This window comes from Ascidiella aspersa, chromosome 7 (genome assembly GCF_963924565.1).
Source record: "Ascidiella aspersa chromosome 7, kaAscAspe10.2, whole genome shotgun sequence".
In the NCBI taxonomy this organism is placed as follows: domain Eukaryota; kingdom Metazoa; phylum Chordata; class Ascidiacea; order Phlebobranchia; family Ascidiidae; genus Ascidiella; species Ascidiella aspersa.
Genome location: NC_139453.1, coordinates 25,186,760 through 25,203,376, shown reverse-complemented (window position 1 = coordinate 25,203,376; position 16,617 = coordinate 25,186,760). Strand labels below are relative to the sequence as shown.

The 16,617-nt window shown below is 38.9% G+C and overlaps 1 pseudogene; it reads left to right on the top strand.

Annotated features, from left to right (window-relative positions):
• Positions 1–1,298: 1,298 nt before the first annotated feature.
• Positions 1,299–8,879, top strand: LOC146138636 (uncharacterized; annotated as a pseudogene).
• Positions 8,880–16,617: the final 7,738 nt, after the last annotated feature.

Here is a 16,617-nt window from a genome sequence, read left to right as displayed (position 1 = left end):
AACAACTAAAAAATCTCCTGTCTTTAAAATATATTTAAAACCATCACCGACATTTATATGAATGTATTCTATTGTCGCTGGTTACAATAACCTATTTGTACCACTCATTTTGCGTTCTTGTACCGATTAAAATTTACGGCTAGGCTTACTGCATGTGACACTTATCCAGGTCCGTCCCTCTGTGAGTGAACAGTTTATGCCGACTAAATGGTAGAAATGCACTGCTGCCGTTTTCCAATCGATTAATCCCTTAATCGTACGTAAACCATTATGTGGCTGTCGTGTGTATGGTGCTGTGGCGAACTGATAAAGCGCATGACAAGCCGGGTATTAACACTACTGAGAACATCGTATCGATGAATATATTAATATCTATATTAAACAGCAATTGACTGCAGAACTGATGGTGACGAACAACAGTGAAACGTTCAACAGTGAAACCTGACACAAGCTTTATTTGTACATATAGGCTTACTCTCATGACCGGATTAACATAGTAGCAGATGTAGCAGCTGCAACGGGCCCCGCGCTTCACAATGCCCCACGCTTGGTGAGCAAAACACTTTTTTTTTGCAAAACAAAGTAATTTTTGGATTGCAAACTGGAATGGCATAGGAGAATATTATAGCTGTAAGAGTAACTTACTTGTCTCAACGTCTTGTCCCTTCCTAATTATTGTAAACTTTAAAAAATAATTTCCGCTGGAGGCAACTGCCTTGATCGAGTGCTGTCACAAACACAATAATGTGCCCGCTACTTTGGAAATACTTTGACGCTTTTCAGCCTGAATAACCAGAAGTGTTTAACTATTAGTATCGGTTTCAGCTTGGTTTCCCACTCGCACAAAAATTCTCGTGTTTTCCCTCGCACCTTTTTTCTATTGAACGCTCCGCGTTTGGTTGTCATTATTCCGATTTACGCTGCAGTCAAATTTTTTGGCGGAATGCAAAGCGGAAAACATCTTCCAGGGGTTTAACAACTGGTGCTTGTTAACGACGTGTTTGTCTAAATCTGTCATTCAAGGGTTGAACTACATATGAACTACTTATAAACCATACCTATTGTTGCCTGTTGGTTTTTCGCACAACTTAAGTTGCTAAACGGGTACTAAAATATTTACAACATCACGCCACTTTTGTGGCAATATCACGTAATACGAACGGTTAGTCCACGTTTCCTAACACTGACAATTTGTTATGCTTTGCAAGCATTTGTCTAAGTGGGATGGTAACTAATTGTACTGGAGATAGATCATTTTCTAAATTGAAGTTCATTAAAAATTATCTGCTAAATACGATATGGAAAGAGCGGCTGCACCAGTGGTTATCGACCTTTGTAAGTATTTTAGCACAAATTAAACAGTCGATTTTAATTTTAACGGATAAAAAAAGATCCGCAAAAGAGATCAAGCAGTTTATTAAAAACAAATTTATTTAATAGCAACCAATCAAATCAAAGAATACAATGCGTCTTTTATTCTTTTTCATTTTGGAAATGTTTCTCTTTCCATTTACTCTAAAATGTCCTTTCTTCGAGGGTCGTTTTGGCATCGCGTTATGTTATGTGCAGCGGCGGATCCAGCCTTTTTTAGGGCTCAAGAAAATTTTCAGGGTTGGCGTTAGAAAGTAACGTCATTAAAAAATTTATCTTAAAACACCTGTTTTTGTTAAGCGAACTCGTATGCAAATAAGCTTCTAAAAAATCATTTTATTTTTTTAACTCTGATGGGAGGCGCTAAAAAGATGGTTAGGAGCAGCGGTTGAGAACCACTGGGGTGGGCAACACTATTTAATTTCTTGATTTTTGAAAATTACGTTCTGAAGTCACTGAACTCCTCTGAAATATTTTCCATATTTGTAGAGATCAAAATGCATCGAGAAGAATGAATAATAATACTGAAATTTCGATTTCTACTTGCAAATAAAATACCTACATTAGCCTTTGTTGTTGTACAATGTAGATTAAATCTATAACACATTCAATTAGCCTACTTCCCGCTCATTATTTGTAAATCAAATCAATCTGCTACAGGCCCCGCACTTAGATAATCCGGCACTGGGCCTATACACGTACCCCACCCCTAAGTACATCACTAATTCACCTAATCATTTCAACTCTAACCGATTTTCTAACACCACCCATTCCCCACCAATAACCACAAAGAGGGCCAAAATTCCGGTGCCAAAAAAATGGCCCCTAACGGCGCTATTCAAACAAACGTCGACAACAAAACGACCGATGCCAGACCCATGGCCCCAATGGTCCCATAGCCTATCCCTACCGTTTCAAGCGTTATTTGGCCATTTAGACCTCATCCGATAAATTTAGGACTTATTCCCTCAGGTTTAGGTATTGTTCAGACCATTAGGTTGTTATTCTGTCGTGGATATTACTGCGTATTCGGCATAATTATGTCGTTGTTTTTATTACTATGTTTTTTTTTATTTTTCTGCTTTCGGTATTATTGATTTTTAGGTCTTATTGTGTGTTCCCCTAATAGCAATTTAAGAAAAATCAAGCGTATATTGTAATTATAATTTTGCATTTACCTTAACAGTAGGGCAATACAACAACCATAAGTTTGCATATCGATTTGTTAGCGATCAAAGAATAACTTTGATTAACAATGAACGGGCAAACTTGTTTTAGTTTAATGCTGATCAACAAATAACTGTAATAACCGTAAAAACGTTTAAAACTAAATCCAATTACTCGAAAAAGAAAGCTCGTTTCCAGTACAAGAATGCCGTTACCAACATGCAGCATAATGTGGCTCAACCAGCAGCTTTCAGCGAAACTTAGAGATGAAAACAGCGCTGTTGTTACATAAGGATAATTGACATAGAAATCGAATCACGTTTCTCGCTGTGACATCCAGGACAATATGTCGTTTCTCTCTTTACCTTTTCAGTTGTAAACTTTCGCCACTAAACGTACAACGTAATTTTATTTTCATTTGTCACTGCAGTGCATACACGTTTGATAAGTATAGCGTTGGGATATGGCGGTTTAATTATGACAACAAACTTGCAAAACCATCATTGATTACATAGTTAATGTTTATTTTTTTAGTTTTTGGTTAAACAATATGTAAAGAACGTTTATGTGACTTGGAAATTACTCGCCAGCCAAAATGTTTTACCTACCGGTGTCCATCTTTTGTGAGACTATATGCGGTTTGGTTGAACTATGTGGACCGAAGTTCTATTTTCGGGACATATCTTGTTTGTGCGCTATTCCTTGTTGGTTTCATTTGGTTTGCTTTGGTATGTTTCAGACCGATTTTTGTTCGAAGCTTTCTAGAAAAAGTAGACATGATAGAAATGGTAAAACCATCAGACATGGCGTAGAATGGTATGTAGGTACGTATAAGAGTTTTAGGAGTCTGCACCCCTACGGGCCTTTATTTGGGGGACAAAAAACAAATTGTTTGACGTCATCGATTTTGTTTTACAGCTATCTACTCCTCCCTAGCGGTAGCAATATTTCCAATCGAGATTCGTTCATATTTGCTTGTTTATTCTGCTGGCGAAGCAACAAAGCGTCTGGCACCATGCTGCACGCTTTAAGCCGCGCGTGCCACTTGCCTTTTAGAAAAAGGCTTCTCTTAGTATAATAACTTATTGCTCTTACGAATTTTTTACATATTGTTTAACATAACAGATTGAAAGTCTGTTTTAACAGTGATTGCACGGACCAAGGCAAGGTAAAACATGTATTTACAGAATAAATTTATCAAACGTATAGTAAACCATAGGCGTTAAATCCTTTTTGAGAGAATGATTGTTATATTTGTTTTTTAAACATGTTTGCTGGTCAAAATTTATTCACATGGCCGTACGGCGAACGGCCGTACGCAAAAGCTCGTAAGTTGTCTTGAAGGAAAAGCTTTTAGCGTCCAGTGCCAATTTGCCACCGTCTCTGGAAATGGGATTTTTGCTTTAAAGCGGCAAAATTAAGAATAAATCAACAAATAAAATATATTAATAAACAAATAAAATATATATATATATATATATATATATAGGCTTTTGTCATTTCTAGCTGCACTTCTGTCTTTAGTCCATTCCGTTCGGGATATTTTGTTTCTCGTAGTTGGTTTCCAAAACTATAGACTTTTCAAAAGTAACCAAGTGCCTAGACAAAAAATAATACGTTTATCCTGCTGTATAGAACCAAATAACATAACATAACTTCATTGGCATGTCGTCATTAGACTTGTTTCCTATAGCCTTTCCAAATCAACCAATTAGAAGAAGTTTGGGTATGATTGCGCAGCTAGTGTGTGCATGACTAGACTTTTTGTTTCTGCAAACGACGCCTGCTTGATTTCATACTTGTGACTTACATAATTTAAAAAAGAGCAATAAAATGGGCAAGGCGAAAAATTAATCAGCCGACAGTAGATCGCAAAATCGAATTTCTCATTTGCTTTCAATCGTTTTTTTCTTCTGGATTCCTTGGTGTATGCTCAGTTTTCTAGCAGTCTGGTGTAAGATGCTTACATTGTCAGTGCCGTTTAAAAGAATCAGGCACAATTTAGTTTTCACGCATGTTTTTATTTTTAAATGAAATTTCAGTCTTTCTTAATCAGAATCATTTCTAGAATTAACCTTTATTTTACCGAGTTTTGAAAAAAATCAAATAACGTCTGAAGATTTTTAACATAAACGACAAAGAAAATCGAATTTATAAATAGATATAACGTTAAATTGTATAACTGCAATCCAAAAAGTCTCTACAAGCGCGCTTAACCTAACCTCTCAGGAAACGTTTAATCTGCAACCAATGCATTAAACATTCATATTATTGTTTTGTTTATTTACCACTTTTTATTTCAGTTACTACTTCCCTATAAGTGGGTCGTAATACTCGCAGTCAAAGTGCTTTAATGTTATCACCGATAACGAAGCCCGCACTTATGGGACTTCCGGAAAGCTGATACACACAGTAAGCAGCAGTGCGCAGTTTCAGTCTGAATCATAATATTAGAGTAGGGGACAAATATCCTACTTGCTCAGTCAAAGACAAAACACATTCAAATTTGAAAATCCTGATATAATCCAGGTGACTGTTTTAAGTCTAAAACATAAGCCATTTTATTGTGGAGTAAACAAGCATTAAGTTATACATTATCAAACACAGCAATATTTTGTAGATAAAATACGCCCAGTAAACGAAACTCTGTAAAACAAAAGTGAAAGTGAGACAGCAAGAATTAACATAAATTGCCAAACAAGCCGAAATAAAGTTATTTTCAACTGAACAAATATGCGCATGCGAGGTGTGATTTCACCCTTTTTTACAAATAGCCAGGGTTAACAGCAAAGGTACAGTGACGGTACGTTTAACATGTTTTAACTAGAGATAATTTATTTATCTTAACGGCAAAGGGACAACTAGGAGGGTTGATTGTACAATATGGCGGTGTGTTACATGCCAAAAAAGCTACACAAAAGTCGTAAAATGCTCTATAAATGGGCAAAGAAAGTACTTAATACCAAAAAAAGCGAGACAAAATTAACTGTACGTAAAATGCTCTATGCATGAACAAAGAAAATGTTTAACGTTTAATTTTTTCATTGAAATATTTATCCAGGTATAGAAAGTCAACGGGGAAGACAATTTCCAGGAAACAATCAATTTCCATTTGACGTTGGACGAAACGGGCCTTTCGGGGGTAAGCCCATTGTTGTTTTATATAGTAATTTAAATACAACAATACATTATTCTGATAAACTGCAATCACACATTCCACAAGAATAAATGTATGCCTGTTTAGCCTAAACATGATTAAACACTCATAATACAAAAAAACTATTAGTGTGTTGTGTAAACTACAAACTATCAAGACTGTGGAGAATTAGTTTAAGCACTTGCTTATTAATATGATTTAGACTTTTGTTTTGAGAAACTATTTTAAAACACAGGTCGACCAAATGCGGATTCAGCAAAGTCACGTGAGTGCAAGAAGACTTGCATCACGCTCAAGTATTGCAAGAGCTTGGGGGAAATGAGGCGAGGGAAGCAAGCAGCCAGGAACGAATGCAGGGAATGCGACAAGGAAGAATGCGGTGAGAATTCATCCGAGCTGCATCAAACACTATAAATGTAAACTGAATTTGTTATGTTAGTGTTGATAAAGACAACTCGGTAGAAACGTATAACATGTAATAGCGAGCATTACTCGACAAGAGCATATATTCTAGGAAGTGTTTGAAATAAGCAGACCCTACAACAGGGATGGCGTACCGCTGACCCGCGGGTCACAAAGTGACCCACAATAGATTTTTAATGACCCACTTGCCTTTCTAGAAATATCGAAATGTTGTCAATCATTGACAGGAAAGGATAAATATAAAAAAAATCGTTAAAAAGCAGTATACTGTTTAAATCAGGGCTGCCCAATTTGTGGGTCGCGCAAAATTATTTTAAGGGTTACCAGTAGGCCTAGTATAATAAATGCACTTTAACGAATGCGTGCAGAAGAGCAGAAAACTAAAAGCATTTCGTTTATTGCTGTAAAACGTAGGTGGCGATAATTTTAGGGAACTTAAGAAATCGCAGACTAAAAATTCTTAAAACCCTGGTTAAACTATACTGAAAATCTTTGTGCTGAACTCCTGGAATCCTATAAAAAATGCTGCAGCATTTGATAACTATTTAGTTTCTTAATTTTCGTGGGAATCCGAATTTGGAAATCGCCCCAAAACCATAAATTTCCAACCAAAGACAATACCACTTACAACGACACAGCAGCAAAGTTTTGCATCAAATTAGCATATATTACAATATAATGACCCACTTGTGTATTTTGCAAGGATTGAGATTGCGTTTGTGACCCGCGCGACGAAAAGGTTCGCCATCCCTGCCCTACGACTTAGGTCAAACCAAATGGGTTAGGCAACTACACACGACACAAACTGTTGAAGGTTTAACGGAGAATTATAACATCCAAAAATACACGTGACTATACTATAGTTAAAATGTGATGATCGAAACCTTTTAGCTGATACAATGATTCTTGTGGTTTGCACACCAGCGCCATGACTTCTTATAGTATATAGGTTCTCGGCCACATTCCCGACATTTGCCTAAGGTAAACCTTTGTTTAACCACAGAAGACAGCGATGATGCTGGGTGCATTGCTGAAGCAGGATCAGAGTGTACGGAATGTCCTCCCATCAGCTACCAAGATCAAATGGACATGAAGAAATGCAAGCATTTCATGAAGCAATGTCTTCCAAAACAAGGTTAGTTAACTCCTTCCTCATATTTCGACCAAGATGTTTTAAACGTTGTTTACAAAATAAAAAAATATATATTTTGTGACTTTCATTTGTTATACATTTCGAGAAAACCATACTAGTAGTAAGTTTACATTTAGAAAAACCTAATCGACGAGGCCCATTTTCTGGTCGTAATGGCCCTTTCTCTGGACGACGTGGTCCTTTGGCTGGAGGAATTGGTCCCTCTTCTGGTGGACGTGGCTCCCTGGCTGGAGGAATTGGTCCCTTTTCTGGTGGACGTGGCCCCCTGGCTGGAGGAATTGGTCCCTTTTCTGGTGGACGTGGTCCCATGGCTGGTGGAATTGGCCCCTTTTCTGGTGGACGTTGCCCCCTGGCTGGTGGAATTGGTCCCTTTTCTGGTGGACGTGGCCCTATGGCTGGAGGAATCGGTCCATTCTCAGGTAGAAATGGTCCATTTGCTGGTGGCCCTATGGCTGGTGGAATTGGTCCGTTTTTTGGTGGACGTGTCCCTATGTCAGGGGGAATTGGTCCCTTTTCTGGTGGACGTGGCCCTATAGCCGGTGGAATTGTTCGATTTTTTGGTGGACATGGCCTTATGTCCGGTGGTATGATTTCGCGTTTTGGAAGAGGTTTTACGCGACGTCGTATGCATGACAAGTTCATAATGCATCTTCTGAAGGTGATTTCTTGCAGCCGCGAGGACAAAAACTGCGACAGCTGTCGGAGTCCCAAGGAACAGAGGATAAGTCATGAACGCAACGTTAGGATGCAGGAAATGCGTGAAGGATGCATGTGGTAAGAGAAGTGTATTTACCATTACGCTTTTAAAACTTTGAAATTTATATTTGATTTCTAAATATAAGATCGCTTTACAAACACCTAATTATGGTGATGAAAACAATAATGCTGTAAGGTTGAACTTAAGTTACTTCTATTACAGGCGATATCGAGAACGACAGTACGGATAAGGAAGAATGCATCAGGAAAGCGAGAATCGACGGTCTTCAATGTCCTCCACTCACCGACAGCGAACAAATGAAGAAAAAAATACCTCAAGTTAAAAGTTTTCAGAAATATACACGTGTATCAACAAATGAAGAAAAAATACCTCAAGTGCATTAGGAGAGGCTCGCCCTTCGGACATCGTAAGTAACCTGGTATAATGAATTTACTGTATGGAGAACGATTTGGTCTATCCATAAGCGATAAAAAGTTAAAAGTTCTCAGAAATAAATATACACGTGTATGTTGTCGAATGACTTTACTAGGAATAAATATGATAGGTTTATTTTATTTGAAGTCGGGACCGGATCACAGTTTTCAAACCAATTCGCAGGCCTAATACATTTAAATATTACAGAAAATGCAATTTCATAATACTGAAAAAATCCAGACAAACTGGCTTACTATTACAAATAAAATAAGGATTGAAGGTTTTTGCGTATATTATATATGTATTTTAAAACAGGTGGTGGTCCCAGTCACAGACGTGGTCCATTTGGTCTTGGGTCCAAAGGTTTCTTCGACAGGAGGACAATTAGTCCGGGAACGCTAGATTCCTTCAGTTCGATGGATGGCCTTATGGGTGTTGCATCGGGACTCGGTGTTACATTTGGTCAGTCTGACTAAACCGAGCCTTTCAGCTACCAATAAAGTAAAGACAGATGCAGAGGAATTTAGTCGGTTCGACAATTCGAAACACGGGATGGAGAAAAGGTTTTTAAATAAGCAATTTACTGTACTAACATTTCTCTGGGCGCAATTTCATAAACTTAACCTTTCGATTTTTGTGCTTTAACTAAAAATAAGAGTGATGTTGTTGTTTATTTCGCGCAAATATTATACAGTTGCTGCGGAGATATATTTAGTTTATAAAAGATACCAAATTGGGTTGATAAGAAAACTGCTGGTTAAGGAAATGTTTATAATCGAAGGACATAACGCTTGAAATAAAATAGTCGCTAAGATTAAATGACCGTATGTTGGAAAAACTAAATGGCCAAAACATTGGATTGATATTCGACGCAACCATGATCGAAAGCATTTTTAAAATAACAGTTTCACGTATAAACAATGGACAACTTAATGGACAACCAAAAACAAACACTTTATCATGTGTACAGTACAATGCTACTGCGAAAAGGCAACGCAATTGCAAGAAAATTGCGCTTTCCGAGTCTTTTGTTTTCATCAGTTTCAGCGATGAAGTGAATGAAATCCCATCAGCGATAGTAAACTCTAAATCTGCATGGAATATAGTTTAGTAGCAGATGTCCTTCTAGCAATATCGGCTTAGAAAGTAAAAAGGCGAAAAAGATTATATCTTATAGGCCTACCTTGATAAGACTAAAGAGTTACAGAACGGGATATGCATCCCTCATCTGCCAATTTGAGAGTGAGTTGAGCGGCAGGGAGCAGACGACTGGTACAGTGCCACAAACTAGGCATAGCTGTAATTCACAGAAAAGTGTGTTAAACATGTCAGTTTGTAAAATCCATATGAATAGTAACATACCGTTTTGCAATTATTGATCACTCTTTTTTTCCATTTTGTGTATGGCCAAAGATTTTTTGTCTTTTAATACCTTCTTTCTTTGATTTATTCCTCTCACATATGAATTGTCAACGCAGGAACGGTAATTTTAGTAAATTTATTCAAACAATAGACTTCTACAAAATCCCTATACAAAATGTCAAATTCCACTTAGTGAAAAGTTGCAAATACACAGACTTCTCTCCATTTCCCATTCATACAGTGGAGCCAGCCTACAATGCCACCCGGGTAAATCTCTCGCGAGCCCAATAGCCACCCTTGGAATGTCCCTATCCAACCATTGGCTCCACGTACATAGCAGACCAAACAGCAACAATAACAACAAATTGACAAACCAAGCCGTGTATAAACGCACAACAAAAACACGGAACACCGGATGATGAAAATAGTTTAGATCTACCAACAAAACCTATTGGAATAAAACATTCATGAACAGCGATAGAGAGAGCAAAACGTAAAAGCCGTCTTTTCGTGTCAGCCTCGGTTGGAAAGTGCGAAAAACATCTGCACAAAAAAATAATTTTAAGGTTTGAGGTAAAGAAAATAAGTGAGTAAAAAAGAACGTACGAGGCTATAGCAGCACCAGTATATTTCAGCAGCTGTCCGTTAACCACCAAAGTGTAAAATTTTCCCTGATTCTTTAGTTGCAACACAGAAACTCTTAGACCTTAAAATTGACAGTTGTTAGTTCGCGGTAAAATTATTATTTAGCATCCAATGTGCAGAACAACAAACCTACTGTTATTTTCCCAGAATAGTGAATCCCGTATACTGTTATCTAAGCTTGTTGGGTAAGAGTTTCAGTCATTGGTGAAGAATCCTCGGGAAAATTCCACCACCTTTTACACAGCGAGCTTCGAGAGATCCTAATGAATAAAAAAATTGAGTCTGAAGAAATAACACAATAGTTCTCTTCCTAAAAAATACATCGTTTAATTTACCTTTTAACGGCATGCATTTGGTTATAAAACTGGGTCATATGTTACCTTGAGGATACGTGTTTACCTCGTCTACCAGTTGTAATGTAGGCTACGTAGAGGACGAAAACGCCATGTGAAGTGTTGCGTATAACAGGCTGAGCGCAAATTTAACCTCTACGGACATATACAAATTTGCTAATTAGACGTTGATAATAAAATTTAAATGAAAGAAGTATCACAAGTATCTTACCAAACTTAAGTAAGGATTTTGAATAATCTTGAGGGCCATATGGTTAATCGAATGAGAAATTATCTTCTCCGCTCATGGTGAACAACAACTCTGGTCGCATATGGAAAACAAAAGCTCCCAACAAGAGTTAACTGAGTGCATACTACAATAGCGTTTAACTTTTTCGTCCCGCTAAAAATTTTGCCCCTTTGTGTCGAACCAAGAAAATCACTCCGCTTTCACCGCCCAGCATTTCCAAGAAAAACAACTTTTTTGGAGCATGGCGAGGTTTAGGACTGTTTGCATGAAAATGCAAGGCGGCGTCCACCTAAGCAATTTTCAGGACGACCCAAGCATTCCGTAAAAATAACCACAACATTTTTTAACTTACTTTTAACAGTATATTGCATTTAGCGATTCAATAGGTCGCATATTACCTCGTCGGATACATGCTTTCCCCATCCACCAGTTGTGCTGTACGTAAAGAGGACGACCACCATGTGAAGTGTTGCATAAAACAGGCTTGCGGCAAATTTAACATCTGAAAAAAATTTAAATTTGCCAATTAAACGTTGATACTAACATTCAACGAAACCAGTATCACAATTATCTTACGAAACTTTAATAGGGATTTTCATAAAGTTCGGCGACTTCACGGTGAATCGAATGAGAAATCATCTTTTCCCCTCATGAACACCAGTCTGGTCGCACATGAAAAACAAAAAGCTCCCGGCAAAGAGTTAGTTACAAGTATATACTGCAATGGCGTTTAAACGATTAGGCCCCTTTAAAAATTCACCCCCCTTAAGGTCGAACCAAGAAAATTGCCGAGTATTCCCCGCCCGACAATTCCAAGAAAAAAAACTTTTTTGGGGCATGGCGAGGTTTAGGACTGTTTGCATGAAAATGAAAGGCGGCGTCCACCTAAGCAATTTTAAGGTCGACCTAAGGATTCGAATTGCAACCTAAAGATCAAGTTAATTTCTCTTATACAAGGTTTTCCCAATCCGGCAATTTCACCATAGTTGAACGGGCTTGGCGCTTTTAGGGATGGGCATTGGTGAAATTGCCAGGATAAAGTCTGCCTTGCAAAAGTATTTTGATCATTCCCAAATTATTAATCGAGTCAAAACAAACAACTAGGTTACCGAAGTAATGCAGAGCATTACATTTCACTTCAGCACATGACTTTGTTTGCGGACTTACCAACAGCGAATGCTAACAACAGCAAACCACAACCTCCTTTAATTTTGTTTATTTGCGCAAAACGTGCAACGCATATTTTCAGTCCAAGAACATCCAAACGAGTTTGGGAAACTACTTTTAAGACGCCAAATCCGAGTTTGGAAACCAATTTTAAGACGCCAAACCACTGGGTTTCAGGCAACAGCATCTAACAACGCAGCAGCTTGGAAACAATCATCAAGGCCCGGGACAGGCCGCAAGATATGGAGATAAGAATTCCAACAAGCATTTTTAGCACAGAGTTTTATTTAAACCCAACAGTCACACGTTTTACAAAGTCAAACATCGCTATTAAAAGATTGTACGCAGCGGTAAGTTTCATCCGGTCCACTGAACTTCCTCCCTGAAACTAGCACATAACACAATATACCCTAAAATCGGCAGCAGCGAAGTGCAGCTATCCTGACAATTATAACATGTCCCTTTCTGACTAAGTGGTAATAAACGAAAAAATCGTCGGTGTCCTCTTATCGAAAGGAGATTTGTGGTGTAGTCGTCCAGCTCAATTGTACTCGAACCAAATCGAACACTCTCCGTTGGCGTATGCGCTCTCGTTGGGAAGTCCGCGCAAAAAGTTACGCGAAAACTCGCTACTGCCGATGTGCGCTGGCAATCCAAGGCCGCAGAGTCAACAAAAGACGCGAAAAAATGAAGCAAATTAATTGGACACGACTCGCCGCCTTGGACCACGTCTGACTGTTGCTAAGCGACTCAAAATGTTCGCCAAAATAGGTGCAGAAAAAAATATAAAAGGCGAGGCTGCCGTGCGATTTCGCCGATTGTTTAGAGCTACAGAAGCTTTACGGCAGAGGTATTAATAGATCTGTTAAAAACAAAACCCTTTTATGGGTGTAAATTTTGTGTTTACGAGCAAAGCGACGACGCCGATCACGACCGTGGGGTAAACGCGAATATGTATACCTGCTATACAGAATGCTAATGCAAACAGTCGAGGTGAAAAAAATGGTGAGCCTATGACCGGACGAGTGCACTGGCAGGCGTGAAACACTGTCACACGTCAGAAGGACGCGAGGCAAGCTTAGTTGGTGAAAACCAATTTTTATTTTATATGTTATCCGCGATTTTTACCATGTTACCTTCACAAATCTATACGTTCTGATTAAACCGGTTTCCAACGCTTTTTCGTTTCTTTTCCGGCATTTTCCATTACTTGTTGGGTGGGAGGGGTGGAAAGGGGCCTATGTGTGGTTGTGTGTGGGTGAAAATGCCAAGAAGAGAACTTGCAACTCAATAAGCCACCACACAGGGGCAGTGCTAAACTGACACGCTGTAAACAAACAATCTGTAAAATAGCTGAGGTACTAAACTTCGTTGAAAACCGAGGGCTACGGGGATCGGTCAAAGGCTCAACAAAAAAGTCAAAGAAATGCCCTAGGACTATGTTTGCAAAGGATTGCTAACTCGGAGTTGTATTAACGGTGCCTGTCATGCGCAAGGCCCTATCTAGCACAGTAGGCACCGTTTCACGCAATTAGGGAACCCAATGTAACATTCCAGTTTAATTCTAAACCTAAGCAATCACAGTGAACCTGACCTCAACTAAGTCGGAAACCTTACGGGGAAAGTTTACGGGCTCCGCACTCTTTTCTAAACGATCCTACTTGACGCTTGGCGGCTGCCCGGAATCCCGCTAACATTTTTGAATGGGAGTTGATAATGGCCGCATTCTACGTTTGAAATGGTGCCGCGCCTAAGGGTCAACCTCACTACACAATTTCTTTCTCGCGGCACCAACTCGTTGGACCGTGTTTTACGCAAGCAAGGCTCCCTGCCGGGCCTTAATTTGCGCAAGACGGTTATCTGTAAGGCAAGGGCGTGGTTAGCGGGGCATTAGGCCTATAAACAAACCCCACGGCCGGAAATCAACTCACACGACAACCTCCGTTTGTATACAGCACTTGGTTTGCTTTCTAAAGCAGCGGGACTTCAGTTGATTCCGCACGATGGCGTGATGATGTCGAACGAAGCTTGCGACGTTCTTGGATCGACGTTGTTTTAAGTTGACGATTCTAATGTAGAGATGGGCGTTGCTACTTCTTTCTTGCGATGAATAGACGAATGCTTGTAAATAGTAAAGTTGAGTTGAGTTGATTTGGTTTCCGCTGTTTCCGTCTGCGAGGTAATCCCGTGTCTTCGCTCATCAGCTGGTTCCCAAGAAGTCGCCGAAGCCAATGACAGCTTGGGAGGCCTTAAGATGAAATACATACACTGCTGGACGAATACTGTTATTTCATTTTGAGTATGAAATCTGTTAAACAAATCTTAGGTAAAGTATAACCTTACCATTTAAGCCGATTGCCTTGGTTTTAAATTACTTCTTCGTGTTGTTAAAATTTTCGTCCCGCTGAATTTATATTTCTGAAAGAAAATTGAATCTATATAAAACGACAAATCAATAGAGGCATTGATTTCGACATAAATGGACTTTATAATAGTAGTAACCTTCATAGAATTATGGTAAGCAAAAATTAAAACTCACTGATATTGATGGAGCAGTGTTTTTCTGACAAGCAACTCGGGGACCCGATTTGAGCAACGTAGACATTCGTAAGTTGACGTTCAGTGACGTCAGAAAGTAGTTCTGGTTCATAAAAGGAAGTTTGATAAATTATCTATAGGGTTTTTAACTGCGTGTAGTGTCGTCAATGCCAGTGCTCCGCAACCTTTTGTCGCTTGCGGCACACCGACAGGGTTTTAACAATTCGCTGGCACACCTATACGAAAAATATGATGATCGACAAGAAGCACCAGCAATAATTCTAGGCCTTCCAGAGATAAAAACGGAGAGATGTATGATTAAACGTACCAAAAGCAACGAAAATTTGACGAATTGCATTATTTTATCTTCTGAATTTGCGATTTACTGGCCTTTCTAAAATATCTTAAGCCGGCCACCAAAATCTTAAAAATTGCACCCCTTTGCAATAGGGCAGAGGTTCCCAACGTGGGCGGTACCGCCCCCTTGTGGGCGTTGGCGAGTTACAAGGGGGCGTTTTTGGTCTTTTTCTAATTTGGGGGGCGCTCAACGCACATAAGGGGGCGTTACATGAAAGTACTGATGGAAAAATTTTGTAAAAGGTTCACATAAAAATAGTGACAAACAGCATTGTAGGTAACTTTTAACCTTATGGCAACTTCCGTACTGCGAACTTGTGGTAGTTTTCCGACCATTGTTACGTAATAATTGGCTTTCTTATGTTTAAGTTTGTTGTTTCGTTTCACCGTTTTATACGCGGCAAAATGTTTGTATATTTAAAGCAGGGGTCGTCACCGGATTCGGCCAGCCGCGCCCTTTTGACAACTAGACATGAGTTCATTTAAAATACTTTTTGACTATTTTACCTTTAGTACGTCGAAAATTTTTCGCGCTTCGCGCGAATGATCTTTCTACGCCCAGTTTGCTTACACATTTTTAAGCTGTTTCTGGACTAGATCAGCGCTTCTTTACCGTTGCACCGTGAAAGGCTACCAAGTGCGTCACGGAAAAACGGAAAATGTCTTAAAAAAATCTTACACATATATTTTTTAACATTTGTTTTGGCTATGTAATAATAAAAACTAGCAGGAAATTTAAAAGAAATGCCGGTATACCCCCCAAAAAAACGCGCTCAGTTCGCTCGCCAGGTGCGCCCGAACTTAAAAACATTAACAAACACTACACTATCTATTAAGGTTAACACGTTTCCTCAAGGTAGCTTTATTACACTTTTATTAGTATTATGGATGAAAAAATGCGGCCAACGGAGACCTTTCTGAGTTTGGTTGGCGACCAGAAAAGGTTGGCGACCCCTGATTTAAATTCTTGGTGCAGAAAGTTAAAATTTTCCTGGTAATGACGTAACCTGGTGAAATAATGTATATAAATTCCCATAGTGAATGTATGTTAGACAACCTAAAATATGACTGACAGCTTATCGAAACGAAAGTGAAGTCAATATGATGTTACACAACGATTAATATAATACTTTACTGTAAAACAAGATGAGGGGGGCGATATGAAAAAATATTGAGCCCAAGGGGGCACTAGTGTAAAAAAGGTTGGGAAACACTGCAATAGGGGATCAGAAAACAAAAGGTTTTTAATTGCGTATTCGAAAACGAAACCGGACACATTTTCTCGGTATTCTTTCCTAATTAATTTTTCGGACCAGCAATGCTTATTCTGGTATAGTTGAATTATGTTTGAAACTGGACTTCCGGCGTTAGTTACAACACCCGTTTGAAATTGGACTTCAGTTTCTTAAAAAGTTTAAAATATTGAGGAAAGTTCAATAAGTTGCACGTGCCATTTTCGTCTTGGTCCTCATTATGAAAAAGTACCCATAAAAGAGTATAAGTAACACACCTCCGGGAATGTCGCGGCACACCTGGCATGGTCTCGCGGCACACCCGCACATC